At 48.8% G+C, this 6568-nt stretch overlaps 1 protein-coding gene across 1 annotated transcript in view; it reads right to left on the bottom strand.

Annotated features, from left to right (window-relative positions):
• Elk4 (ETS transcription factor ELK4) overlaps window positions 1-3062 on the bottom strand; it is a 34570-nt gene extending 31508 nt beyond the window's left edge. The window contains exon 1 of the mRNA XM_008823313.3: window positions 2707-3062. The gene's annotated coding sequence lies outside the window, so the exon portion shown is untranslated. The remainder of the gene's footprint in view (window positions 1-2706) is intronic.
• Between the last annotated feature and the right edge of the window lie 3506 nt (window positions 3063-6568).

Here is a 6568-nt window from a genome sequence, read left to right as displayed (position 1 = left end):
ATTTTTTTTGTCTTTTTGAGACAGGGTCTCCCTGTAGCCCCAGCTGTCCTAGAACTCACTATGCAGGCCAGGCTGGCCTTGAACTCAGAGAGATCTGCCTGCCTCTGCCTCCCAAGTGCTGGGACTACAGGTGTGCACCACCAAGCCTGGCTCAATAAATAAAATATTTTTTAAAAACTGCAGAAATGTTACAGGCCAGGTACAAGTCTATAACTCTGGTATTCATGAGGATGAAACAGAGGTCTGTCAGTTGAAGGCCAACCTGGTCTACATAGCGAGTTACAGGCCAGCTGGGGCTACAGGGAGACCCTGTCTCAAAAAAGATGGAAAAAGAAAGAAAAGAATATTCCAAAGCCCAATGCCCATGGTACACTGACAGAGGGGGCTGGGGAGGGGCTCAGTGATGGAGCACTGCCCAGCACATATAAGAACTCAGGTCCGATGTCAGCATTGCACCTAAGCAATAAAAATCGATGCTACTTTTCTCCAGGGGACCGAGGGGGCAAAAACCGGGAGACTGGAGAGTGTTGGGTTGGTGAAATACTTGTCCACATGCTGCTGACCCTGGTTTTGATACCTAGCATGAGAAGAAAGAAAAAGCAAAGGTGACAGACAGCCACAGACTCCTATACAAAGAGAGTAAATTTTTTTTGGTATAGTCTTTATTAATTCTTTGAGAATTCCATATGATGTGTTGAGATTAAATGCACACTTTTCCTTAAAAAGCTTTTGAAATTTATTTTTCAGGGGGCACACAGGCATATCACAGTGCACATGTAGAGGTCAGAGGACCACTCATTGGTTCTCTCCTACTATGTGTGTGGGTCCTGGGAATTGAACTCAGGGTGTCGGGCTTGGTGGCAATGCCTTTACCCGCTGAGTCATCTCACTAGCTCCAAATGTACACTTTTTTTGTTTGAGACAGGATCCCCTTGTAACCTCAACTGGCCTGGAACGAAATATGTAGACCAGGTGACCTAGATCTCAGTGATTCACCCCTCAGCCTCCGGAATACACAAATCAAAGGCGTGGGCCACCACAGCCGACACGCATGTATTTTTTAACGCTGGTGACTGAATACCATTGAACACACCCCCAGCCCCAAATATATGACACCTAAAAACTTAACAGTATTTATTTCCCTTCAAACATGGATGGAAAGAAATCCTGCCTCTAATACTCTCCTAGCAGACCTTCCTAGAAATAACTGTGGAGGGAAGAGAATATTCTGAGGAGTGCTCCACTAGTGACAAACTGTTAGCTATGTCTTCGCATTCTTCTCTCTACAACTGCACAGACTCAAACTTCCCAGTTTATACTCCTGAAGTTTCAGGGTGGTCTAGAGACGGTAACTACTGTGTGTACAATTATCTCATGTTATAAAGTTAGCGTAGGACTGGGCATGTAGCTCAATGGTAGAACACTTGCCCCGTGTACCTAAGGCCCTGGGTTCTATCTTCAGCATCACAAAAATAGAAAGCAAATGAGTGTGAACTACAGCTTCTGACTCTATGTGTGCTTGCCAAAAGCTGCATTCTCTCAGTGTTACCTCTGAGCAGTTACAGATCAACACAATGCAATAATGGTTGAATCTCCTCTAGTAGAGCAGAAATTTGGACATCAGAGAATTGATGCAGACTAAGCAAATCTTACATGCTTATATTCAGTTAAGAGTCTCAGAGTCTGTTCTTCATGAAGAGAATATTCACTGAACATTACTTTTTTTTTTTTTAAAGACAGGATCTCCCTGTAGCCCCAGCTGGCCTGGAACTTGCTCTGTGGACCAGGTTGGCCTCGATCTCAAGAGATCCACCTGCCTCTGCCTCCGGAGTGCTGTAAGTAAAGGTGTGCGCACCGCACCTGGCTCATTCCGCAGTTTTAATTTCTACACAAAATCAAAGAGCAAAGCGTTTCTATAGAGACAAAGTTGAATCATATAGTTTTAACAGAAACACCTCTGCCAGTCGTGCATTCAGAAGCATGGGATCCGACCCAAATCGACACCCTTCTGCCTTCTGCTGCAGGACAAAGCACCGGAGCCCTAAAACCCCTAACCTTCAAACTGCGCAGGCCTGAGAACAAGCCAAACGTAACTTCTGACTTCAGTCAACAATTCTCCTTTCTGTCCTACCGATGCCTACTATTCCACACGCAAAAGATGTTTCCAAGTGCTTCTCCTAGGAAGAGCTCGCCATAGTTGTACCGCGAGCGGAAAGTAAAGGGACGCAGAGGGCAGGGGTAAAAGTGGAAAAATAAAGAAACCTGACACCGGATGGACCGCGCCAGGGAAGGAAACCGGCTACGAGCACCGAATGCAAAGTGCGCAGACCAGCCCGCCTCCCGCCGCGCGACACAACTGCACTTTCACTTTCCAACTTCCTGTCACCTCAGGGTCTCAACTGCTCCCCTCCGCCCCACGCAGGCAACAAAGCCCGCGGCCACCTTCCGCCAAAGGAACCCACCACGGTGGGAGTCCGGCGGAGGGAGAGCTTCCAGCACCCACCCGCGCGCCGGCCCCGCCCCTCCCACACACAAGGCCAAGCCCCGCCCATCCAGCCAGTCCCGGGCTCCAGAAGCCCCGCCTCCGACCGCCCACAAGGCCAGGCCCCTCCCGCGGGGCGCACTTCCGCTGCACCAGTGGCCCCCGCCGCAGGAGGCTGAGGGGCGGAGGTGCAAGACACGACGGGGCGTGGGTTCGCCGCTTACCCGGCCGTCCACGCAGATCCTTCTCGACCTCGAATGCGGCGCTCGATTTCACTGCCGGTTTCTCCTCAGGCTAGCAACTCAAGGACTGCGCGGTAGCCGCGGCGATCCCCGCAGAGGGACCTGAGAAGGCAGCGGCGGCCTCGCCGCGTGCCTGCAGCCGCCCGCATCTCCCGGCGCCACGGGCCTCGAGCCCCGCCCTCCGCCCCCTCACGCGCGGCAGGGTGGCAATGCGGCTGGTGAGGCCGCCACTCGCCGGGCGCGCGCTCGGGGCGTTCCTCACCGCGGCCTGACCTGCCCGTCGCTCAGTAGCCGCCGCCACTCTCGAATCCCCCGGCAGCACCGGGGCCCCTCCCGGACGCCGCAGTCGAGCACGTCACTTCCGGGGGAAGGGCCGGGCCCTGGGCGTCCGGAAACCCGTGTTTGGAGTCGGGAGGAGGGTGTGGGTAGGTGAGGGCGCGTCTGGAGTGTCCGCTTAACGTCTCTGTGCTTGTTCTGCGGCTCAACCTCCCTGGACCGTCGGTCTGTACCCGCTGGCCCACTGCCAGTCCTCGGGCTCCTTAGGTGGCCGACAGGATTGACGGGAGGGCCGCCCCCTTTCTGGGCAGTGCCGCGGCGCTGCGAGCTTAGAGTTGCCTGCAGCTCCGCAGCCAGCACCCACACTTGATACCCCACTGATGGTGTGGGAAAAGCCTTCCGGTTTACCCCTCGCTAGTTCAAGGACCAAAGGGACTTTTCTTAACGTCTCCAAAACACAAGTTCGTCTGTAAGGTGGGCCGAGAGAACGTAATGAGTTGTGATGACTAACGGGGAAGAGGTGCATGAATCACCGCCAAGTTTACCAGTGCGCCATGTGGTTCTCCATTAGATTGCCTCTAATGCCAGCCCTGGGCATGGGGCATGATTGTGTTTCCAGACTTACTACTTGGACTGCTTTTGAGACCTTGTCTCCCCCACACACACCAAAGAAAAGTTTTTGTGGTGTGTGTTTAGGCTTTTTGAGACTCTCCCTCAGACTGACACAGAAATAAATGACTGTAACTGAAGCTGGCCTTGAGCTCTCAGCAGCCCTGTTTCAGACGCTACAGTATTGAGATCCCAGGTGTGGGCTACCAATCTAGCTCATACATGTTTTGCTTTTGGAAATGAGGTCTTGTGTAATCCAAGCGGGTCTGGAAGTCACTGTGTAGCTGAGGCTGACCTTGAGCTCCTGATCTCTTGCCTCTGCCTCTCAACACTATGCCCAGCTTCATAGAATTCTTTTTTCTTATCAATGTGTTTATTTTTTGTTATAAGAATTTCATACATGCATACAATGTATTTCAATTATATTCATCCTCTGTCACCTCCCAACGCCTTCCAAATCCATGTCTCCATCACAATGTAGATATAGGTATATAGCAACATAGATATCCCACTGAGTCCAATTAGTGCTGCCTATTATATGCATGGGTGTGGGGCCATCCCTGGATCATTTTCAGCCTACCAAGGACCACACCCCTAAAGAAAATTGACTCCCCCTAGCCCCAGCAGCCATTAACTTGTTAAAAGTTCCTCAGCTAGGGTTGAAGGCTCAGGTACCCCTCCCCCTTTCATACTGGACTATTGTGCAGATCTTGTGCAGGCAACCACAATGACTGTGAGTTCATGAGTGCAACAGTCCTGTCATGTCCACATGACTCTCACTCCAGTCCTCCCCAACCTCTGGCTTAGTCTTTCCACCCCCCTCATCCTCAGGTACAGATGTAATACAGGTGTCCTATTTATTGCTGAGCACTCCACAAACAGCTGTTCTCTGCACTTTAACCAGTTGTGAGTCATGGCAAAAAGAAGCTTCTCTGATGAGTCTTTAGGGCTTATGAGCAACCCAGCCACTGGATCTTGGCCAAGTTTATAGTACCAGACACTCCTGTGGGGGTGTACTTGAAACAAAGTGGTTGGTTACCCCATACTCTCCATGGCACTATTGCACCCACTAACATGTCTTGCTAAGCCAGTCATTTTTGTAGCTTGCAGGGTTCACAGCTAGGTAAGACTGTTGACTTTTCTCCTATGCAAACTAGCCAGTTCTTGTCAGTACCAGCTTGATTTCTCCAAGTCCTATAACCACAGTGTAGTATCTTCATCAGTAGGGCCCTATCATTTTTTAGTGGGCAGCCATGAACAATAGCAATAACCTGCATTGTTCTGGGGATCTCTGAGACACTACCCCCAACAACAACTTGAGGGGAGGTATCCTACACCTGGCACAAGGCTTTTTATTTGGCAACCTATGCTCTTCCCAGAATGCACAAATTGCCTTTTTCTTTTTGTGTACATAATTTTTTATTACACACACATTATATATATATATATATATTATATATATATATATGAGGGTCACACATGCTAGGGCAGTGTGTTGAGGTTGGAAGACAACTGTAGGTAGTCACTTCATTCCTTCCACAATGTGGGTCCCAGTGATCCAATTAGGTGGTCAGACTTAGCAGCAGTAGGCACCTTTACCCACTCACCAGCCCCATATATATAATTTTTAAAAGTATGTATTTTTATTTATATGTGTCTGTATGTTACATACCTACAGGTGCTGGAGGAGGCCAGAAGAGGACTTCAGATCCCTTGGAGCTGGAGTTACAGGCAGTTGTGAGCTTCCCTGTGTGGGTGCTGAGAACCTAACCTGGGTCCACTGGAAGGGCAGTACTCACACTTGGTATAAGAAAGTACTTGGAAAATGTAATAGCTGAAATTATATAGGGTCATTAATAAACTGTGACTGATGAGCAAAACTACAAGAAATACATTTCCAGACAGGTCAGTGTCTGAGTTATTGGCTTTTCCTATTTACTAGCTGATGACCTTCAATGAACTGGTTTTTTCTTTTTGAGACAGGGTCTCCCTGTAGACCCAGCTGTCCTGGAACTCACTATGTAGACCAAGCAGGCCTTACAGAGATCCACCTGCCTCTGCCTCCCACGTGCTGGGAGTACAGGCGTGTGCCACCATGCCCAGCCTCAATGAACTGTTTTACTTCTCTGAACTTTTATAAAAGTTCATGTAAAACTGAAGATGATAATATGCAGTATTGTTAGAAGGATTAAATGAAAGTCATGGTTTTTAGCTGACTCAAAGTAGACATTAAATAGTGGTGTCATTTATTTTTACCGGTCGTCTTACCCCTACAGTTGAATTCATGGTAAAATTCATTGACTTCACTGAATGAATATGAATGGTTTTTTGAAGAGAATCATTATTTCCTTTGGTCTCTAACCTCTATAACAGAGTAATTATAATACCCAGAGGTAACTGACTAGAAGACCAACTTGACAGAAAGATATTAGCTTTTCTAAGCTAATTTTAGGGCTGTACATGGTGTAGCACATGCCTAAACTCCCAGCACTCAGGTGGCAGAGGTAGAAGAAACAAGTTGTAAGCCAGTCTGTTCTACATTTTGAGTGCCGGGTAGCCAGGGCTACATGGGGAAAACCCTGTCTCGAAACAACAACCAAAACAAACTGGCATAGTTAATTTTTGCCAACTTTACACATACCCAGGTATGGGAAGGAGAACTCTCTAGTGAAGAATTTCCTCCATCAGATTGGCCTGTGGGCATATATATGAGGCCTTATCTTGATTGCTGATTGATTTGGGAGGACCCAGCCCACTGTGGATGGTTCTGTTCTTGGGCAGGTAGACATAGGCTGTATAGAAAGGCAGCTGAGTAAGCCAGGAGAGTGAGGTAGTAAGCAGTGTTCCTCCATGGTCTCTGCTTCAGTTCCTGCCTGGAGTTCCTGTCCTAACCTCCTCTGTGATGTGCTGTGATCTGAGAATTGTAAGATGAAATGTATTATAATCTGGGACTTGTAAG

Source organism: Nannospalax galili, unplaced genomic scaffold, assembly GCF_000622305.1.
Source record: "Nannospalax galili isolate Female #2095 unplaced genomic scaffold, S.galili_v1.0 scaffold309, whole genome shotgun sequence".
Lineage (NCBI taxonomy): Eukaryota > Metazoa > Chordata > Mammalia > Rodentia > Spalacidae > Nannospalax > Nannospalax galili.
This window is presented reverse-complemented; position numbering and strand designations above follow the sequence as displayed.